The following is a 23,163-nucleotide window of genomic DNA, read 5'->3' as shown; positions in this document are numbered from 1 at the left end:
GGTAGCAAGTGGCTGGACAAGGAGCTGCCTCTCCCCCTGGTTCCACAGGGTCCCCCAAAGTGCAGGGCCCAAGGCAGTCACCCCGATTCATCCCCACCCCCAGGGGTGGCCCTGCTTCCAGGATTTCAAAGCATGAAATTTCCAAAGGACAAAAAGTAGGAGTATCTAAAAAAATTAGGTTTGGTCATGCCCACAGTAAAAAAAGGAGGTGTCTATCTTGTGAATACACCTTACAGTAGTAACAAATGGAGTTAATAGAAATATCAGGACAAGTACAATAAAAAAAAATAAAAGCTGTAATTATACTTAGAAAATTAAGTTTCCTTCTTAAGTCCTGCTCTTTTTTTAATGTGGAATAATATCTTAGCAAGAAAAGCTGGAACACAGCTTTGAGACAGAATTAAGAGCATAACATTCCCAGTGTACAGGAAAGAAGCAATGTCATTTCTGCATCCCTAAGGAACTGGTAGTAGAAGAGTTTAAAAAAACAAACAAAAAAATAATTGCAGTAAACCAGAAGTTAAAAATGATATAAAAGAGAGGAGTCTGTGTCCTTATAGCGGATATTAATGGCAGGCACAGTAAAGGAAAGACAAAATTAAACCTAAAATTGAGTGATAACAATGCCTAAAAGAATAATTACTAATACTGCACAAAAAACCTACACCGATGAATGATAAGAGCAGAAATAATCAAAACTTATTTCATTCACAAATTGAATCTTTACTAATTCACCCTTTGCAAATGCATTTCTTAGCAAGAATCAATTCAGCATACTAATGAAGAGTTAGGTGAGTATTAATACAAAAGTGAGTGTTTTGCATTCCCTTTTTCAAGTAGTAGGCACTTAATTCTCCTTGATTTATATATAAAACTACTTAGAAGTATATTCCATAGGGTTCTGGTCTATATGAGGTGCTGAGTGCTCTCTAACCTAGGCCTCATTACACATTACATTTAAGACGCAATTTAAGCATAGGGCGGAGGCATGGCTGAGACTACCATCAACTGTGGGGCTTGGAGCTATGGAAGCTTGCTACTTGACAGGGGGAGCCTGGGATCCCCCTACCCTGGCAATAAGGTGTGATTGGCGGTAAAGCTGGATGCCACAATCATGCCTCATGCCATGCATGTGTAGCGCCACATTTATGCCTTTATCTGAACGTCTAAAGCAGGGATGGGCAAAATGACAGATCAGGCCCCTTTTCCCAGCAGCCCCTGCTTGCATTTCTGAGACCAGTTTCCATGGAGACCCCAGAAGCAGCAGGGCCGTGACAGTGCAGGGCCAGGGTTGCCATGGAGACTGGCCCCAGTGGCACTTGCAGGGTGCATGGCTGGGCAGGGAGCTGCTCCAGGGCTGGGGCTGGGATCTTCCAGCTGTCACAGTGTGGTCTGGAGTCGGGGCAGAGCCACGATCCCTTGCCTGCACTCTCCTGCCTGGGATATGCCCCAGCTCCAAACCACACTGTCAATGCCACAAGATCCCAGCTCCAGAACAGCTCCCCACCTAGCTGTGCACCCTTTCAGTGCTGCTGTGCCCAGTCTCCATGGAAATATTGATCCCACACTGTCACATTACCGCCGCTCCTGGGGTCTCCATGGAAACTGTCTGCAGCAATGTGGGTAGAAGCTGTTGAGAAATGGAGTCTGCTGTGGGTCCAATCTGGCCTGTGAGCTGGACTTCACCCATCCCAGAACTAAAGGGGCCCCTAAAGATAGGAAAAAAGGAAAAAAATCAGCACCTTGCAGTTTAGCAGCTTAATGTTGATGTCCAGAAAAAGTATGGAATATTCTAAACTGTTCTACTAGCCTGCGTCCAGTGAAGATTACTAGATCTCTGAAGTATTCTTATATATAGTTCATACTATTTAATTGATCTCATGCATGAAGAGAAACCTGGCACTCAGTGTACTTTTGGCAGCTGGTTAGCAGAGCAACTTATCTGCTAGGGAAAGAATTTTGTAATGGTTTGAAAGCTTGAATTCTTATTCAAATGATAGTGTCACCACTGAAGGATTCTGCAACATAGTTCGCCAATAGTTTGGACAATGTATGATATCCTAGACCAGGGGTCAGCAATGTTTTTGGGCAGAGTGCCAAAAACACCCACAACCTTGACTTCTTGGTGTGCTAGAGGTGGATAGTGGGAGAGCTGCAAGGGGCCTGATCCTTGTGGAAACACAGCCTTGTCCCATTTCCTGCCATCTACCTCAAGGTGCATGTGCCCCCACCACCAACAATGAGCTGGGCTGGGTCACTGTGGTCCCCAGTGTAGCCACTTTCAGGCTCCTGGCTGCCTGTCACATCCAGCCCAGGCTCTGAGTCTGCTCCTGCTGCTCACCACGGAGCCCACCACTATGGGCTGCTCACATCAGGCAACAGGGAAGCTGTGCCAGGGTCTGTGGAGCCCTGGCCTGGCTTGTTGCCAGTGGTGGATGCACATGTGCCTTGAGGTGGATGGTAGGGAGGGGACCAGGGTTGCACTACCACAACAAGGATCAGGCCCCTTGTTGGTCCTCCAGTGTCTGCCCCAAGGCACACATGCCAAGTAAATGCCTTCGTATGCCATACTCTGTATGTGTGGGAGGGGTTTCCTACCCCAACCCTTTATATTACAGGATGATTTTAAAGCAGATTTTTATTGTGCTAAAAAAACATGGTTTCAGATCCCTAATTTTTAAAGCATTTTTAGGATAAAATTAGATGTCACTAATGCAAAGGCAAGGGCATGTTTTAAATACAACTTATTCCTTGAAAACTGAAGCAGTTTTAGCAGCTGTCAGCCAATCATTTTTGCAAAAAGCATGGTAGTTGGCTTCCAAGATAAATCTTAATTGATCTTCCCAGGTCTTTGGCCACCAACCTTTCTATTCCATCCATGTAAAAAAAAATGCAGTCTTTCAGGCCTGTTGAAAATTGAAGACTTTCATGTTAGATCTGTGGAATGCATTATATACAGATGGTAGAGAACTAAACAATAACATAAGGAAAGTGCAGGGCTAATTGGCACGGTGAATAAAGGATAATCATCTTTAATTTTTCTGGTACAGAGTCTGGCACAAATGTATTTGTCCAGGGATGTCCGACTATCCAACTGAAGGCCATGTGCCACCCTCAAGGGGATCATTTCCAGCCCCTGGCCTCCCATCCAGCTGCCACTCTCCTTGCCCCCCATTGCTTGAACTGCAGCAGCAGCTGTGGTCTCTGGGATACCCCTCTCTCTTCCAGCTTCCACTTCCTGCCCCCACCCAAGTTGTAGTGCAGCACAACACAGCCTGTGGTGTCAAGGGAGACTGCAGCTAGGGAGCTGAGGATGAATCTGGGAAACCCATGTGCATAGTGCAATAGGAGGGCACCTGGGTGACATGCAGCCTATATTCATGGGCTGATGAGGTGTATTCCCCTGGATCCTTATTAGTTGGACAGCCTTGTCTTAAGCAATGTTTACCATGCATTGTACTGTGTTCCAAATTCAGGACACAGAAAAAGTTTGAGATCCAGACTGGTCCTGTAGCACCTAAATGGGACTTTGGGACATAGGTACATAACTTCTGCCTATGAACAGTCATCATGGATTCACCAAAAGCAAATCATGCCTGACCAACCTGATTGCCTTCTATGATAAGATGACTGTCTCTGTGGATGTGGGGAGACCAGTGGATGAAATACCTTCATTTTAGCAAGGCTTTTGATATGGTCTCCCACGGTATTCTTGTAAGCAAGCAAAGGAAGTATGGTCTGGATGAATGGACTGTAAGGTAGATAGAAACTGGATTGAGCATCGGGCTCAGAGAGTAGTAATCAATGGCTCAATATCTAGTTGGCAGCCAGTATCAAGTGGAGTGCCCCAGGTTTTGGTCCTTGGACCAGTTTCGTTCAGTATCTTCATCAACGACTTGGAAAATGGCATACAGTGCACCCTAAGCAAGTTTGAAGATGACACCAAGGGGAAAGTAGTAGATATGCTAGAGGGCAGGGCTAGGATTCAGAGAGACCTAGACAAATTGCAGGATTGGACCAAAAGAAATCTTATGACATTCATAAGTGCAAAGTCCGGCACGTATGATGAAACAACCCCATGCACAAGTGCAGCCTGGGGGCTGACTGGCTAAGCAGCAGCTCTTTAGAAAAGGACCTGGAGGTTACAGTGGACAATAAGCTGAATATGAGCCAAAAGTGTGCCCTTGTTGCCAAGAAGGCTAATGGCATACTGGGCTTCATTGGTAGAAGTATTGCAAGGCAAGTGATTCTTCCCCTTTATTCAGCACTGGTGAGGCCACATCAGGAGTACTGTGTTCAGTTTTGGGTCCCCGCTACAGAAAGGATGTGGACAAATTAGAGTTCAGTGGAAAGCAAAAAAATGATGAGGGGGCTGGGGCACATGACTTGTGAGGAGAGGCAAAAGAAACTGGACTTATTTAGTCTAGAGAAGAAAAGACAGAAAGGGGATTTAATAGCAGCCTTCAACTACCTGAAGGATGGTTTGAAAGAGGATGGAGCTAGACTGTTCTCAGTGGTAGAAGATGAAAAACAAGGAGCAATGGTTTCACATTGCAGCAAGGGAAGTTTAAGTTATATATTAGGAACAACTTTCTCATTAGGAGGGTAGTAAAACACAGGAACAGCTTAACCAGATAGGTTATAAACTCTCTGTCCTTGAAGGTTTTTAAGATCTGGCTAGACAATGCCTTGCCTGGGATGATCTAATTGGGAATGGTCCTGATTTAAGCAGGGGGTTGGACTAGATAACCTTCTGAGGTCCCTTCCAGCCCTAATTTTTTATTATTCTAAAATCAATCCATATTAGCCCTACTGCAGTAGCCATGAATGCATTGTTAACCTACATTAAATTAATGCCTTCACCTTGGACTGCAAATGTTCACTAAATGCCTGCTCTTGAGCTTTTGTGCATGGACAGAACCAATCCTGTTTGAGTAGCTAAACATATATGTCCTGCTTGCCTGCAGAGGAGAGGGATAAGGCATTATGCATCTCAAGTGCATATAGGCACTTAAGGTGGAATCTCAGGCAGGTGCCAAAGCTCTAGAAAGATGTGATTTATGTTTCCTGTTGGCTACCTCAAGGTACCGTGCTCTATGACTGACCCTTTGAAGATGCCTAGCTGCTCTCCTTCTCTGTATAGACCCCCAACCCTAAATTTATCTGCAGAGCCATCTCAGTCTCTCCATTAACTATATGAGTATCTTAGAGGAGTGATGCCTTATTTGGAGTCCATCCTGGGACCAGACATCTAATTGTTAAGTGGTAGTTCCTAGTGTAGGTGACTAATCTGGATCTAGTTCAAAGTGGATAGATGCTCATAAAATTCACATTATTTTATGGGTAAGGATGTCTTAGTTCCTCAGAATACCTGTAGTATGGGCCTTGTTACACATTGCACTTTGAGTTGCCCAAATGTTGATTGGCATTAGTAAAACCTTAAGTTTGGAGCAGTCATACCTTAAAGCTAAAAACCTTATCTGAATGTCCACCCACCTGCACAGCCATGACTTGCCACTAGAGGGCTCGAAAGCAGGAGTCCCCCAAATGAGGGAAAATGCCAGGACAGGTTTCTATTCCTGCTCTAGGTGGAGATGTGTGGAAGACAGGTGGGGGGTGGAATGATATGAAATTTGGAGGCAGAGAGTTAATGGGATACAGGTGGGTAATAAAATGGGAGGTGTAAAAGAAATGGGGGTAGGGGAAGGGTGGTAAAATGAGGTCAGCCAGCCACTGAAGAATAAATGTAAAAAAAAAATTAAAAATATAAAGAGGAAATAAATTAAAGAAGGGCTCATGTTTTAATAAACTAAGATTTGGGGAAGTGGGGGGTGCTGGTCTTGCTTCCTGAGGTGGCTGGGAGGTGGTATCAGTGAGGGAAAATGCTTTTGGGTAAGCTACTGCCCTGGCCCAAAAAGAAAGCATGTGCTAGCTGGCATATGCTCTGAAGGTTTTTTCCATGGGGGTGCTGGAGGACTGCAATTTGTGGCCGCTCCCCACTGATGCACCCATGTTAACAGAACTTGAACTGGGTAACTTGGATCAAAGAGAAACCTGTCCTAGAGAGGCGTAACTTAAGCTTCCTAGTGTACTTAAGCTAGTTACAGGTGTTAATGTGAGGACAATCCATGGGTTAACAGCTCCAGGAGCTGTCAAAAATTAATATATAAGAAGGCCCTCAGCAGCAGAGGTTTCATGCTATGATATTTATGCAATTTGATCCCCTGGACGAAGTGTTGACAGAAAAACAAAGCTTTTACCAAAGCCAAAGCAGCGTGTGGCTTTTTCAGTCTCTGCTGTGATAAGGGGAGACGTAATCACTTTAGGAACTTCCTTCCACTCACAGATTCTCCTTTTATACTGTTTCCATGAATGAGGAAATTGAGCAGGATTCTCCTAGTGTTTACTGTTTCCCTGCCTCTGCAGGAAAAGAGCAGAGAAGATTAGATTAGTCTCAAGCTAGACGTGAAGGGTTGTATTCTGCTATCTGTTTAGTGCATGCAGTGTTCTCCCATGTCACTAAAGGATGCATGTAGTCTGAGCACAATTTAGCCCTTTAGTGTGTTGATGCTTTCTAAGGTACAATATAAGCTCAGGATGGAAGCTGTGAGAAGTGGAGAATGTGATTCTACAGCCATAGAGCTGGTGAGTACTCTGGCATATTTGTAACAGAATGATCTGGCTTTCAAAAATTCCCTCAATCTGGACACAGAATGAAACTGAGAAGGAAATCCTCAACTAAGTTTATAGGTCCAAAATGGTATTCTCTGCCTGTTGAACATTCTGATGTTAGGCTAGTTTATTTTGTTGCTTGCTCAATATCTAAAACAAAGTGAAAATAGCTACATGAAGATGATGATTCAGACTGCTATATTAATATTTCTCAAAAGGGTCGGATGCTTAAGTGCTCCAGTACAGTGGTTCTCAACCTTTGTAGACTTGAGGCACCCCTGGGAGAATGCCAGCTTAGTTTTCACTTGTTTTTTGACTATGGAAAAATAATAGAGTAATTTTTCTGTTGTAAAGAACTCAGAAATATCACAACAGGTCAGAATGGTTTTAATACTATGGATTCCTATTTGAAACCTCTGGTTTTATATTGTGAATTATGTTTGCACACCTAAGACTGCTAACATTTTCATGGCTCCTGCACCCATGAAAAGATTGCAAGGTGGCCCAAGGTACTTCAGCTCACTGGTGGAGAATCGCTGCTTTAGCAGTGTTGGAGCTTGCCTTGTCAATATAATGAAAACTCATTTACATTTTGTTCAGAAATTGCTAGCATTCTGGATTGCATGCACATATTTCGCTTTCATAAATATATATATGAATTTAATTTCTGTAGCTTTCAGGTTCTGAAGGTATCAGCTTTCTCTATTGGTACCTTCCTGGTGGCAGAAGCTGTACTAGTATTCAGGATGGTATTTTTTTTTTTTTTTGCTTTGCTGTTTTCGTTTTCCTTGTTTTCCTGTACAACTCAGGCTTCTAGGTATAAACTGACTGCATTCTAATCCCCACAAATTATACATTGACCATTTAAAGAGTGGCTTCACTGTTAGTCCCTCACTACTTTTCTTTCATCACTGAATGATTAGTTCTGTGGGACAGAACACTTCAAGTTTAAGGTTATGCACAAAAAAGTCTTACAGTGCATGCCTACATTTATGTGTTAACATCCTGCATGAAAAGCAAACACATGGTATTTAGTGGTATATGATGATAGCGGTAGTGCTGGGACTTGAAGTGTAATGTTATAAATAAGGTTTCCATACTAAACAGAATACTGGGTGGAAGTTTGATATTTTGTGAATATTATAATCTCTATGAGGACTGAAGACGGAGCAGAACAGGGAAGGATGCCCTCAGATGTCACAAAGAATAACTTCAGTAGTGGTACATTCCCTCTTATGAATCAGATATTCCAAAATGCCTATACAAAGGGCAATGAAATAAAAATGCATGAGAAATTCCAGTCGCTGTTTCCGTTTATTGGTTCATTGATTTTTTATTTTTTTTGTTCTGATATATAAATGCAGCTCTTTCGCTCCAATGTAAGTTGTGTAAATGCACATATTAGGACAAACAGTTGGTCTATTTTATTTCCTGAATAGCAGGAGGGAGAAATACATTCAAATGTAAAGATCCAACATACACTATCACCATCTCTCTTGCTGGGGTTCTAAGTGTAATGTATTCCCAGAGTAATGCTAACTGTTGGATAGATTGTTTGTTTCATAATTAGCTTTGTGTGGATAAAGGGCCTTACCTGAATCCCACTGAAGTTAATGTAAGGCTCCATTTACTTAAGTGAACTTTGAATTAGGCCTCAAATATAAAATTGCCTAAAAATGTATTGAGAGTTTCCAGTCTGCTGGGCACATTGATAAACAAACTACATTTTTTCAGCATCACTCTTCTGACATGACATTAAATATGTGCTGGTTGGACTGGTACTATGTGAATTTATTATTTTTAGTTGCCATGGCCTTAAACAACTTTTACAAAGGAAAACATGGAACCAGAACTATTAGCTTCTCTTGTTATATCTGTAACAGACATCTTTGTGACTTTTGTGCACTTACATGATGTAACTTGCCTTGCAGTCTTGCCTCAGTCTGCCTATCCATAAAATAGAAATTACTCCTACATATACAGAGGTTTCATGCTATGATATTTATGCAATTTGATCCCCTGGACGAAGTGTTGACAGAAAAACAAAGCTTTTACCAAAGCCAAAGCAGCGTGTGGCTTTTTCAGTCTCTGCTGTGATAAGGGGAGACGTAATCACTTTAGGAACTTCCTTCCACTCACAGATTCTCCTTTTATACTGTTTCCATGAATGAGGAAATTGAGCAGGATTCTCCTAGTGTTTACTGTTTCCCTGCCTCTGCAGGAAAAGAGCAGAGAAGATTAGATTAGTCTCAAGCTAGACGTGAAGGGTTGTATTCTGCTATCTGTTTAGTGCATGCAGTGTTCTCCCATGTCACTAAAGGATGCATGTAGTCTGAGCACAATTTAGCCCTTTAGTGTGTTGATGCTTTCTAAGGTACAATATAAGCTCAGGATGGAAGCTGTGAGAAGTGGAGAATGTGATTCTACAGCCATAGAGCTGGTGAGTACTCTGGCATATTTGTAACAGAATGATCTGGCTTTCAAAAATTCCCTCAATCTGGACACAGAATGAAACTGAGAAGGAAATCCTCAACTAAGTTTATAGGTCCAAAATGGTATTCTCTGCCTGTTGAACATTCTGATGTTAGGCTAGTTTATTTTGTTGCTTGCTCAATATCTAAAACAAAGTGAAAATAGCTACATGAAGATGATGATTCAGACTGCTATATTAATATTTCTCAAAAGGGTCGGATGCTTAAGTGCTCCAGTACAGTGGTTCTCAACCTTTGTAGACTTGAGGCACCCCTGGGAGAATGCCAGCTTAGTTTTCACTTGTTTTTTGACTATGGAAAAATAATAGAGTAATTTTTCTGTTGTAAAGAACTCAGAAATATCACAACAGGTCAGAATGGTTTTAATACTATGGATTCCTATTTGAAACCTCTGGTTTTATATTGTGAATTATGTTTGCACACCTAAGACTGCTAACATTTTCATGGCTCCTGCACCCATGAAAAGATTGCAAGGTGGCCCAAGGTACTTCAGCTCACTGGTGGAGAATCGCTGCTTTAGCAGTGTTGGAGCTTGCCTTGTCAATATAATGAAAACTCATTTACATTTTGTTCAGAAATTGCTAGCATTCTGGATTGCATGCACATATTTCGCTTTCATAAATATATATATGAATTTAATTTCTGTAGCTTTCAGGTTCTGAAGGTATCAGCTTTCTCTATTGGTACCTTCCTGGTGGCAGAAGCTGTACTAGTATTCAGGATGGTATTTTTTTTTTTTTTTGCTTTGCTGTTTTCGTTTTCCTTGTTTTCCTGTACAACTCAGGCTTCTAGGTATAAACTGACTGCATTCTAATCCCCACAAATTATACATTGACCATTTAAAGAGTGGCTTCACTGTTAGTCCCTCACTACTTTTCTTTCATCACTGAATGATTAGTTCTGTGGGACAGAACACTTCAAGTTTAAGGTTATGCACAAAAAAGTCTTACAGTGCATGCCTACATTTATGTGTTAACATCCTGCATGAAAAGCAAACACATGGTATTTAGTGGTATATGATGATAGCGGTAGTGCTGGGACTTGAAGTGTAATGTTATAAATAAGGTTTCCATACTAAACAGAATACTGGGTGGAAGTTTGATATTTTGTGAATATTATAATCTCTATGAGGACTGAAGACGGAGCAGAACAGGGAAGGATGCCCTCAGATGTCACAAAGAATAACTTCAGTAGTGGTACATTCCCTCTTATGAATCAGATATTCCAAAATGCCTATACAAAGGGCAATGAAATAAAAATGCATGAGAAATTCCAGTCGCTGTTTCCGTTTATTGGTTCATTGATTTTTTATTTTTTTTGTTCTGATATATAAATGCAGCTCTTTCGCTCCAATGTAAGTTGTGTAAATGCACATATTAGGACAAACAGTTGGTCTATTTTATTTCCTGAATAGCAGGAGGGAGAAATACATTCAAATGTAAAGATCCAACATACACTATCACCATCTCTCTTGCTGGGGTTCTAAGTGTAATGTATTCCCAGAGTAATGCTAACTGTTGGATAGATTGTTTGTTTCATAATTAGCTTTGTGTGGATAAAGGGCCTTACCTGAATCCCACTGAAGTTAATGTAAGGCTCCATTTACTTAAGTGAACTTTGAATTAGGCCTCAAATATAAAATTGCCTAAAAATGTATTGAGAGTTTCCAGTCTGCTGGGCACATTGATAAACAAACTACATTTTTTCAGCATCACTCTTCTGACATGACATTAAATATGTGCTGGTTGGACTGGTACTATGTGAATTTATTATTTTTAGTTGCCATGGCCTTAAACAACTTTTACAAAGGAAAACATGGAACCAGAACTATTAGCTTCTCTTGTTATATCTGTAACAGACATCTTTGTGACTTTTGTGCACTTACATGATGTAACTTGCCTTGCAGTCTTGCCTCAGTCTGCCTATCCATAAAATAGAAATTACTCCTACATATACATAAGTATTAAGAAAAATTGAATAAGTATAGCATGATATCTATGACACTCAAGTTACTTAATCTTTCCCCAACTCTTTCATGTCTCTGTCCAGTCTTACCTATTTTAAACCAGTCTAGTTTTACTTGTTCAACTGATCCTTGGTATTTTTGTCAGTTTAGACTATATTACTGTTTTCCTCACATAACTTCATATTCCTACATTTACTGTTGAATTCAAGGCAATAATGTAAATTAGAGGAAATGATTTGGATGTTAGTTTTTCAGTATATAATGTGGCGGGCTTGCCTGTCTTCACCCGGTTCCTCGGGCTTATAGAATTGCCAGAGCTATTGGTGGGGCAAACCCACCAATCAGAGACAAGCAGGGGAAGAGCCTCGGGAGGAGTCTGCCCCGCCCCTACATCAGGTGAGGCAAGGAGTGAACCTTATTGAAAGACTGTGCTCCATCTCTCCACAATTGGCCAGTCTTCAATCTTGGGACAGAGCCCCAAAGGGTATATAAGGAGCTGCATGCACAGCATGCGGGGGAGACAACGAGGGATGGAGAAGAAAGAAGAAGCCGGGTTTGAGGAAGAACTGGGGAAGAGCTACCCAGGGGGTGCTTCCAGTTGCCTTGAAGAGCCTGAAGACTCCATCATCGGATGGGAGCGATAGACGGTTGTGTCCCCAACCCCTTGCCATGAGATTACACAGTGAGCCAGTGCAGGCGTTGCTGCACAGAGGGTCCTAGAGGGACCAGGACCTTGGGAGCCACTCGAGGCAACTTGGGTCTTCAACCTTGGCACAAGGCCAGACTGTGCAAGCGCCACTGCATGGAGGATCTGATAGGGACCAGGTCCTTGGGAGCCACTCAAGGCAGCTTGGGTCTCTGACCCTGGCATAAGGCTGGACAGCACAGGCATCACTGCACAGAGGGTCCAAGAGGGACTGGGACCTTGGGAGGCGCTCAAGGCAGCTCAGGTCTCCAACCCTGGCACAAGGCTGGCAGCAGTGCAGAGGCCACTGCATGGTGAGTTGTTGTTGGGTTGAAGGCCCTTGGAGGGGGTAGGGGGCCGTTTGGGCCCCATTCCCTGGTAATGGGCATGAGAGTCCACGGGCAGCGTAGGCTTCACAGAGTGGTGAGCCTGTACTGGAGACCTGGACCTGGGCACACATAAGGCGACCCAGGCTCACAACTTGCTAAGAAGGCCAAGCCATCCGGGTGTGTGAATGAGCCTCACACCCAATGCAGGGACTGAGACAGAGCACCTGCTGTAGGAGCTGCTTGCTTAGCTGAAGATGAAACACTGGGAACCCTTGCTGGACCCTACTCACCAGGAAGCATGAGTTCCCAGACAAGGGGCCTTTCCTCTAGGGAAGGACACAGTGGATAGCCCCATCAGAGGGATAGTATGCTAGAGAGATAGAGACTCCTGTAGAGAAGGAGGGTATTTGGGATTACCATACATTTTGGAGTGTTTATTAATTGCTTGTTGCATCTTATGTTTTGGAGTGTTTATTAATTGTTTATTGTGCTTTATGTTTTGGGGTGCTTACCTATCAATTGTTGAGACATACTTACTCTCTGGGGAGCCATGGGTGAGGTTTGTCTCATGGGTCTTGGGGGACTGCTATACTTATCTGTTCTGTTATTTGTTGACTTGAATATAGTATATGTAAATATTTATCTTTATCACCTATCCAGTTTATTCTATCCCTTCCCCTTTTATTGTGCACTGGGATAAACCATGTATATAGTTAAGATATTGTGTCATGGTCTTTATAGAAATACCAGCGAAAGGGAAGCTACAAGCAAGCTGCAATTTCCATCTCCAGTGTGTATGCCCTGCTGACCCTCCCTTTCTATTGGAGAGGGGAGTACATACTCTGGTACACCCAGGTTACAATAAAATAATCAAAAGAAGGAATAAGCTAAGAGCAAAGGAGAATCACAAAGGAGTGGAGTTTTGACAGAAAGCAAACTGCAGGCTAATGGAGCCTGAAAAAACAATAGTAAATAATATTAGTGGTTTGAGAGTAATGAAAAGTGGAGGGGGGGAATGATGACCCTAGCATGGAAAGATGTAATCTGGTGATTGCAGACAATGTTAACTTCATAAGCTTCCAGTGCATGACCCTAATTAAGTTGAGGTTTTATTAAATAAATGACTTAGTAAAAATTAGGACAGTGACTTGCTAAGGAATTTACCAGTGAATGAATGTCAAAATATATTCCTATATGGGAAAACCTTTCCCAGCAGTAATGTCACTATACTTTTTTATTGTCAGATATCATGAGCAGCTTTCAGTAGGTGCAGTACTCAAAAGTAGGGAGCTTCAAACAACAGCTGCTAGTGTATCCAGCTAGTCTCCATTCCCTGGCTGTTCCACACCCTTTATCAGGCTCTGCATACATACGCTTGCAGGCTGTAAATAGACATTGCATTTCTCTCTTGAGAAAGTCTTTTTTCTTGGAATCCTACAGATAGTCATACTCATTTTCCCATTTCAAGTACCTGTGAAGGGTGTGTCTATATGTGCAATTAGCATGCACGAAGAAACTCTGGAGCTTATTGCTCCAGGGGGTCAGCCTACAAGCGCAGAGCTGCTCCAATGGGGCTGAGTGAGCCACAATGGTGTGGAGTGCAGGGGCTGCCTGCTGGCTAGCCCTCCAATGAAGCACCCTTGCTCCAGCCAGCCAGGGCAATGTCTACAAATGTGCTGTTGTGCACAAAAAAAACCCAAACCCTGCAACAGATTAGGACTTGTATTTAGTTGCAGTGTTTATTAGTTTCTTGCACTCTAATAGGAGCGCACATGTAGATGCTGAGATATTTGCTGCACAGTTAATTAGTCAACTGCGCAGTAAATGTCTCATGTAGATATGCCCAGTCAGTTCTAGGGACAAGGCTGTCCAGCTATATGCTGTCCCTGGCCACCTACTGGCAGGGGAACAGCAATGCAGCTTGGAAGGAGTATGTATATAAAGGGCTATGCCACTCCTGTTGTTGATCCAAGTCAAAACTAGGGCACTTAGCACTGCCTCAAATGAGATGTTTGTTTGCAGGCATAGTTGGGGCCTATGAGCTCCTTCTATGTTCCAGTTTTCTGTAACTGGAGAATACTGATTCTATGAGTCTGAAGAGAAATGGGATATATGAAATTTTACTTTGTATAAAAACTTGCATTATTAGCTAAAACTGTGTTTATTCCTGATGGCTTGATCTCCTCGTCTATTAAGAAAGATACTACTGTTCTTCTACTTTCAGTTCTATCTTTTCATAACATGCTTAGTATGGCACAAAGCAACATAGTGCCACGCAAAGACATCTGAGCTAGCCTGTGTGCTGGAAACAGTATAATCATATTAGGCTGGTCATTGCTGAAAAGCAGGGTGAATTAATCTGGGCCCCCGACAGACATTGCAATTTGTTAATCATGGCAGAAATAGTAACCCTACCACACAGTCCGTCAGTGGCACAAAAAGATGAGAAATGAGCTAGAAAAAATAAGAATATAAGAACTGTAATTTACTGGGCCAAGCCATAGATCTATCTTGCCCAGGATCCTGTGTCCATGAGGAGGTGCCACCACTTCCCCCTGGCTGCTGGAGCTGTTGGGCCAGGGAGCAGCAGGAGTTTTGTTATGCTGCTGCAGGCCCCTGCTCTCCCCACCAACACCATCACTTGAACTTACAGCACCCCTTCCCTTTTGGGAAGAAGGGACAGCCCCCTGTACTAGCCACCATCTGTTGCCTCAGCTGCCTGCAGCAACAGGGGATACCACGGCACCAGTGGGGCCCCTCCAACAGGAAATGCCACTTCTCCTCTTCTTTCTGCTGTTCCAGCAGTACCCATATCTTCCCTTCTGTGGTGAGCCCTGTGCTCCACTCCCCTCTCCCTAGTGTTTTGGTTTTTGACTGAGTAAGCCAGCCATGTGTTTTTCTCCCTCCCTCTTGTGTCCTTGTCTGTCTTTTTGTGTTTACACCCCAGCCCCAGTCCATTACAGCCCCCTCCTATACAGCCCCCCACATACAATGTAGCCACAGGAAGCACCATAAACCCCCCTGCAGCTAGCCCCACACTCTCCACCCGGTAGAGGGAGATCCCATGACTTCTCCCCCACCAGACCAATGCCTTCTCACCTAACCTCCCATGGCAGGGCATGAGCCCCCTGAGCAGGATGCCAGACTGGCAGCCCCCAACCAGGGGGCAGCCAGTGAGGTGGGGGGAGACCCAGTAGTGCTATCCACCATCTGTGCCCACACCACCTCAGGCAATTGGGGCCCCTGCTGTTAGCCAGTGACAAAAGGTGTGCTGTTTCTTCCCTGAGAGAATACCACCCTTCAAAACCTCAGTGTATGTGCTTGCCTGGTTCCAGAAGATCATGGTGGCCTGCAGACACTATTGCAAGGGAATCTTCTACCTTACCATGGAGGCCACCATGAAGGAGGTGATGCAGAAGAGGCTCACAATGTGGGGGACAAGCATGTCCCCCTTGAGCTCCAGCAAAATCTGGGGACCCAGGTTGTCCTCAGTCCTGTTCCCCCCCTACCTCCCCAACTAGGCCCATTGCCCTTCAAGGCCTGGGGAGAGTCCTCTGTCTGGACGCTACCCTCCCACTGAGGTGCCAGGACCCCAGTGTCTGCATGTTCAATCCTTCCAGCACCAAGTCACCATCTAGCTGGCAGTGGAGGCAGGAGTGGGTGGGGAGCCTTTATGGTGCCCTTCCAGGAGTCCCCTAATAAAGTGTTTTACTTGGAGGGGAAGGTGAGGTGCTTTCAATACTGAGCACCAGGGCATCTCTGCAAGACTGCCTCCTTAACTAGATATGGGGGACACTGTGGGGCCCCTGCTGAGGAGTGGTGTGCCACTGCCAATGGCATCCCTAGTACCCCAGCCCCGGGGACCCCATGCCACAGTCACTGAAAGAGTTCCAGGATGATGGGGGGCATAGGCAGGGGAGGGTGTTGGGTAGCATGCCTGCCCTACCTGCTACCACCCCCTGCTAGCCCCATACCACTCCCACAACTCCAGGCTGACCTGTGCCTTGGCCACCCAAGGCTGGTTTTTTATGGGTAGTGATCTGCCCAGAGCAAAATCAAATGCAAGGCCCAGGTATAGCTCGGGCCCTCTGACATGGAGGAAGCCCTCTCCCATCACTGAAGAGGGGAACTAACATTGAGGTAATCTCCTCTCAAGCTGCACTAGAAACTGCACCCTCAAAAAAAAAATTAAAAACTAGCTGGCATAGCCATCCTGTGGTTAAGGATCCAATGGAGGAGACCCCCCAACTCTGCCAGCTACAGCCAACCCCCCACCATCATGGATTCTGAGGTCTAGGCCTCAGTCAACACTAGTGTGGTTCCAGCAGCAGAGCCTTCCCCCTCCCCTTCCAGCCATCTGGGGAAGGTGGGAGCCCTGAGGCTCACATCAGGGACCCTTAATGGGGAAGAGTCCATTCACCAGGCCTTTGGGGAGGGCACCAGACCCACCCCAATGCCCAAACCAACTCCTCAAATGCCCATCAGAATGACCCTTGCCATGGACTCCAGTGTATCCTGTGGCCACAGTACAGAGTGGGGAGAAGGTAGGGTCCCCCACCAAAACCTTGCCAACCTGGAGGAGGACCTGCACAGCTCCCCCCTGCTGCTTCCCCTGCCACTACTCATGCTGACCCATCCCCTACCCCAAGGGTATTGCATCTCTCCCTCTACTCATGTCAGGCAATGTAGTGGACCTGGAGGTTTGGGCAGTGCTCTGCTGGGCCTCTTCTCCCTCGGGAGTAGAGGTGGAAAAAACAACTACCCCACTTGGCAGCCAGGAGGAGCCCACTGAACCACAAGACCAGGAAGGCAACTGGGAGTCTGTTGTTTCCAAAGTAGGTGGTACCCAGGGAAGAGATGCTCCAAGTCCTGGAGAGCACACTGTCATCTGAGAGAGAGGTGCAGCTCACCCTGGATCACTGGGGAGATTTCCACCAGACTCTCAACTCAGTTAGGGCTCCAGGGGGGGAAGGCAAGGGGAACAAGTGGAGAAATGCTAGGAACTAGTAGCAGAGCCTCAGCTCCTATGATACTCTCTATATCTATGGGAGGGCAGTGGGATTACCGATGGGCCCTGCAACTGGTGTGGTCTCCCACAAAAGCCATGTGAAGCCTAACAACACCACCCACAACTGAGATTCCTCACCCTGGTGACCCTTAATGTGTACAGCTGCAGGACAGGTCTCTGCAGATGCCAGGCACTCTCCTTCCTTCAGGAAGGATGGTGCTCTATGCTCTTTCTGCAGGAGACCCACAGGACTTTAGCTGCTGCAGCCAGCTAGCGGCTGGAGTGCGGAGACGGGGTATTCTTCAGCCACCTCATGGAAACATCCTGTGCAGTGACCACCCTACAGCTGGAGGTCCTTCTCTCCAGGACTAAATACAGGGTCTCATCCTCAACCTGGTTAACATCTATGCACTTGTGCACTTCCCAAAAATGGCCTGTTTCTATCAGCAAGTGGCCATCTACCTCAGAATCCCAAGCCCTCACAAATGCCTGGTTCTCAGTGGAGGCTTTAACATTACCCTCAAGGCACAGGATCACCCTGGCATGGTGACCACTTCCAGCTGGGCATCTGGCATGCCCACCACCTTGAGAAAACCACCACCTTCACCTTTATCAGGGTAGATGAGCAGTGGGTTGGACTCTACTTCCAGTTGGATGGAATCTACATCTCAGGAGGTAAAGACTGCTTTGCTGCCCTTTGCCCTCACCTATAGCAACCAGGTCCTGTGCAAGAGCATTCTCCACCCCCACTATCTCCCAGACCTCCAGAGATAGACCGGATTGGGCAATTATTTGGGCCTGAGGGCAACATAGGGAGTTTTGGTGGGCTGTTGCAGCACCTCCCCTTTACACAACAGCTCACCAGAATTCCCTATGTGGCCTGGGAGTGGCATCTGGGAGTGGGGTGGGTGGGGCTGGAGCCAAGATCATGGGCCATTGACAGCATAGGGCTGGGGCCTGGGGCAGAGCCACGATCCACTCCCCACATGCCCTTGCCCGCAGAGCCCATGCCAATCACTGGGGTCTGCAGGGACCAGATTGCAGCTCTACTCTGGGCCCCAGCCCTGCAGTGTCACTGCCCATATGCCACCTAGCTCCGCTCACCTGTCCTGCTCCCAAACACTACTCCTTGCCTACCCACATCCCTGTCCTGTCTACCTGGCTGCACACCCTGCCTGTGCGGGTCCTGCCCCTAGTGATGGGTATGGGGTGGATGAGCCAGGGTGCCCAGGCAGGGGGCTGGGTCCAGTGGTGACAGCAGCAAGAAGGAGCCACCAGCTCTGGGGCTGCTAGGAAGTGAGTCCAGCCACCACGCTGACCCAGCCCCTTTGCCAGGAGTGGCAACATCAGCTGCACATGCCACGGCCTGGGCAGCCCCTGCACCTGAGCTGGGCAGGAACAAGGGAGCTACCATGGGCTAGACAAAATACCTTGGCAGGCCAGATTCAGCCTGAAGGTTATGTTTTGCCTACCCCTGGATTAGAGTTTGGAATCCATCATTAGTAAAAAGACAGAGCATTTTTCTGTAGAGCATTTTTCCCTCCCCTTCCTTCTTTTAAAATTAAGATTTAAATTTGTAGATAGGCTTATGAACAGCTCTGCTTCATTTGTTCTTAGACTCTCCATTAGCAATCTTCTGACCCAGAAAGGCCAATTTTGCCCAGTTAACTCTCTTCAGCCACATTAAGACACAAACATAATAGGGCTCAAAGCTTCATGTAATGGCCTAAGACTCCATGGCTTCATTTAAAAATATTGTTACTAGCTTATGCATTCCTTCAGATCCATGAGTACTTAGAGATAGCTATAATGTCTATGATGTCTTCTTAAGTCAGCATGCTGCAATTTCTTTTTGTGATAGAGGCTATTACAAAATCTTCCTGTCCTTGCATCCATCACCAAAGCACATCTTGTCAAGGAGACTTGAGGGGCAATGGGCCATACCAACAAAGCTTTCCTCTGCAAAACTGATTCTTCTCATTATCAGTAAGTCTCCATCTCTATCCCTCATTTGTTTTCACAGTGGAGGTGAGTGTTTGCCAATGGCACTTTATCATGCATCACCAGATGCATGACGAATAGGTCCAAGGAGGTGATACTTCCCCTCTATAGGGCGCTGGTCAGACCGCAGTTGGAGTACTGCGTGCAATTCTGGGCGCCGCACTTCAAGAGGGATGCGGATAACCTGGAGAGGGTTCAGAGAAGGGCCACTCATATGGTTAAGGGCCTACACACCAAGCCCTACGAGGAGAGACTAGAGAAACTGGATCTATTCAGCCTCCGCAAGAGAAGGTTGAGAGGCGACCTTGTGGCTGCCTATAAGTTCATCACGTGGGCACAGAAGGGAATTGGTGAGTATTTATTCACCAAGGCGCCCCCGGGGGTTACAAGAAATAATGGCCACAAGCTAGCAGAGAGCAGATTTAGATTGGACATTAGGAAGAACTTCTTCACAGTTAGAGTGGCCAGGGTCTGGAACGGGCTCCCAAGGGAGGTGGTGCTCTCCCCTACCCTGGGGGTCTTCAAGAGCAGGTTAGATGAGTATCTAGCTGGGGTCATCTAGACCCAGCACTATTTCCTGCTTATGCAGGGGGTCGGACTCGATGATCTATTGAGGTCCCTTCCGACCCTAACATCTATGAATCTATGAATCTATGGGTGTGCAAACTACCATCTTCTCTAACAAATCTACTTGTTCAAAAATAAACCCAAAAAAATAAAAACAGGGCATAGTAAAGCATTCATTGTACAACCAGCCAAATCCAAGCCACGATTTTGTTTTTGTTGCTGATTCTGTTTGTTTTATCCTAATAATGAAAACTAACATGGGGGAAGGAGTAAGACAAGTACTAGAAGTTTAATAAAATGTCGTTCTACATCATCTGGCAAACTCCTACACCATAATTTTGATGACAGACCTTGAAGGTTTAATGCTTTTTGAAGCTTGATTTCTTTCTTTTATGTTCTATGCTTTAGTTCCCAGGTTAGCTTATTAAAATATGCCTTGCAAAGGCTGTAGTCTCTCACTTCAAGTTCCTTGGATTAATTATAAGTGCCTAAGAAAAGAAAACCTGTTAGTGGATGAAAATCTCAAGCTCCAGTCTTTCTGCTGAAACCTATAATGCTGGTGTTGCAGAAGCAATCAGTTTCTCACCAGGTGTTTCTCTTTCTTAAATAATCAACCCTTCCTGCCCATATTGTTTGACAAGACAACTATCTAGGCCCCCCTGACAGACTTCTGGTATGTCTTAATGACAAAACACTAATAAATAAAAATACTAAAAATATATAGATCAATATTCTGGTAATTGCAGCTATATCCAAATACAATGTAGTGTAGTAGCATAATTTTCAAACTGCAAATGTGTTTCACATCTTTCTACCAGAAATTAATGGGCACATGGAACCAGACAACTCTGTGTCCTGTGTTTGGCTAATCAGCACTTGCCTATGTTCTAGACAGAATATAGCAGATCACTTTTTTCTGATTGCTCCATTCTGGTGCTCTCCTAAGGATTCTGGCAGGGGGAAGGGGTATGGGAACATGCTGAAATAATTTAAAAGCATGTTATTCAGCAGCTGATGATTTCAAAGAGGTTAGAAAGGAACCTCATCCTACCTTTCACATGCATTCCAGAAACATATTAGCAATAATGTCATGAATACCAATTGTTGTCATAGTTTGGGCTGTTTCAAAAAATGTTATATATCTTATTCCACTTGGTACAATTCATTACCAATCTGAAGACTTCTAGGGCCCTAGTTTCAAAACTATGTTGTTTTAAAACAAAAGCAAACATAAATTTGGGAACCTTATTCTTATTCTTGGTTGTGGGGGTGAGGGGAACCTTTGGAAATTAATACTAGTGGTAAATTTGTTTTCAGGACATACTGAAGGCTGAAAGTTCAATCATAAATCCCCTGAACTTTGGCATTAATAACAGAAACACTGGCATCCTCTAATATTGGATGCATAATATTGAAACTGAAACACTAGATGTAAAGTGGATTATAAACAATAGTAGGGAGCAACTATTGATAATATTAAACTGCAACTTCCTCACATCTCAGTCAGCCCCTAAGATTATTTTCCTTAGTGGTGCTTTCTGCCATTTTATAAACAATGGCAAATTCTTATTGAGTCAGTTATTTCACCTACGTTAATCACAATTGGCACATGTCTATGCACAATACTGAAGATTTTTCAAGCAGACTTTTAGTTGACCCCTGGCCCGTCTCCTCTGCCACAATTCTTTCCCTTCTGTACACGTCATGTCTCGCAAATTGCTTTCATAACTGCTTCCATTTCACCCATGTGATTCAACCATGATGAATTCTTCCATGTGTCCACACCATCTCCATTTCTAAGTCTTTCTGTAAACAAACAAACAAACAAAAAAACCCGCCACACTTTTGCCATTAGAGAATCTTGGTTTGCATAGAAAAAAATCTCTTATCCCCTTTTTCTGACCTCTGGCTCCATGTCTGATTTTTCACACTAAGCTCCATAGTTCCAAAACTGCCCCTTCTTATCAGTCTGCAAAATGTCTTTAACTTCACATGCAGTAGTACACGCTTCTAATAATGGAAATGATTGTTCTCTCATTTGAAACTAACAACATTTGCCAGGCAGAACCCCAAAATGTTTTTGTAGATTGAGAACGTCAATACTATACCTTACTCCATCTGATAGTTTTGGTGGTAACTTCATATGAGAGAAGTTTATACCTCATCAACTGGCTAATGTGGGTTGCCATGGCATTTTCTGAGGAACCTCAGGCAAAATCTCAAAGTCTGCTTTCCTCTACTCAAAAGTTTTAGAACTATTTTTTTTTCTTGGTACAACTCTGTAAAGAAGCCCGTTGACACTGTTAACACCATTAGAATAGAATTTGAATGTATTAATGCTATTTTTTTGTTTAAAGCTTTGAGATCATATAGTGATGGGGTAGTATTTTAAAATAGATTATTCTTAGGTAAAGTTCTACTGGGATGAACCCTTTTCTCTTCTACTAGGGACTTGAAAGACTATTAATGAGAAAAAATGTTTGTTTATACTCAGTTTATCATTAGTTGATAATGTCATGCTGTATGCCTTTAACTTACACATGCCTATTAATTCTGCTACTTTTTAGGATGGTACAAAATATTTTATAAATATTTTGCATTCAGGAGCAATAAGTGAATACGATAGTACTTGGTCAAGATGTACTTAGGCCAACACATCCAGACATAGAGTCTGAGGTTAGGCCTCTAATCTGTCTTTAATTGTATACAAAAATAAGAAGTTCAAAGGTATGAGGCTAGAAACCTCCATTGACTTCAGTGAAATTATGAGTACTCGATCCAGCTTCAGATCAGGTTGCCTTAAATATTAATATGGGACCTGAATTTGAAGTAACCAATTTTGAAAACCTTTAACTCAGATTTACAAATTTGCAATTCCTGCTCTTTTACTAGAAAAATGTCAAGAATTATACAGCAATGTCATGAACTATGCATAAATCATGTCACTTCATTAATGGAAACAGTTCATTATGATGATTTTTCTTGGGCATAGTAAGCTTGTTGATTCATAACCTGCTTTATTGATCCTATCTTTCTAGAAACAAAATTAGCAGTTGGCTGTGGACATCAGTTTTAAATGCAGGTTCCCATCTCCCTCCTCCCCAAGATACCTTTTTTTTTTTTTTTGGTAATTTGTCTTTCTTTTGGTGTGCAAATTATATTAACAGATTTTGTTGTTCCAAATCTGGATCTTCCCACCTTTACCTAATAGATTGCAGGTATTAGTCAGACAATTACTAATATAAGGCAAGGAGAAAGGGATTTGGTGGTAGGGGTCTGCTACAGAAAGAAGAACTAGATTCGGGGCTCCTGAGGCAGCACTCAGAGACCATAAAAGCTAAAGAGGCGGTAGTCATGGGGGACCTAAACTACCCAGACATCTGCTGGGAGATGCAGACGGCAAAGTCCCACCGTTCATGCAGGTTTCTAACCTGTGTACAGGA

General features: G+C 44.1%; 1 protein-coding gene across 1 annotated transcript in view; it reads left to right on the top strand.

Annotated features, from left to right (window-relative positions):
• The window catches only part of ANO3 (anoctamin 3), a 462,814-nt gene that overhangs the window by 298,881 nt on the left and 140,770 nt on the right, over positions 1–23,163 (top strand).

This window comes from Alligator sinensis, unplaced genomic scaffold (genome assembly GCF_000455745.1).
Source record: "Alligator sinensis unplaced genomic scaffold, ASM45574v1 scaffold165_2, whole genome shotgun sequence".
Classification (NCBI taxonomy): Eukaryota; Metazoa; Chordata; order Crocodylia; family Alligatoridae; genus Alligator; species Alligator sinensis.
The sequence above is the reverse complement of the archived record's forward strand: the minus strand, read 5'-3'. Positions and strand labels throughout refer to the sequence as shown.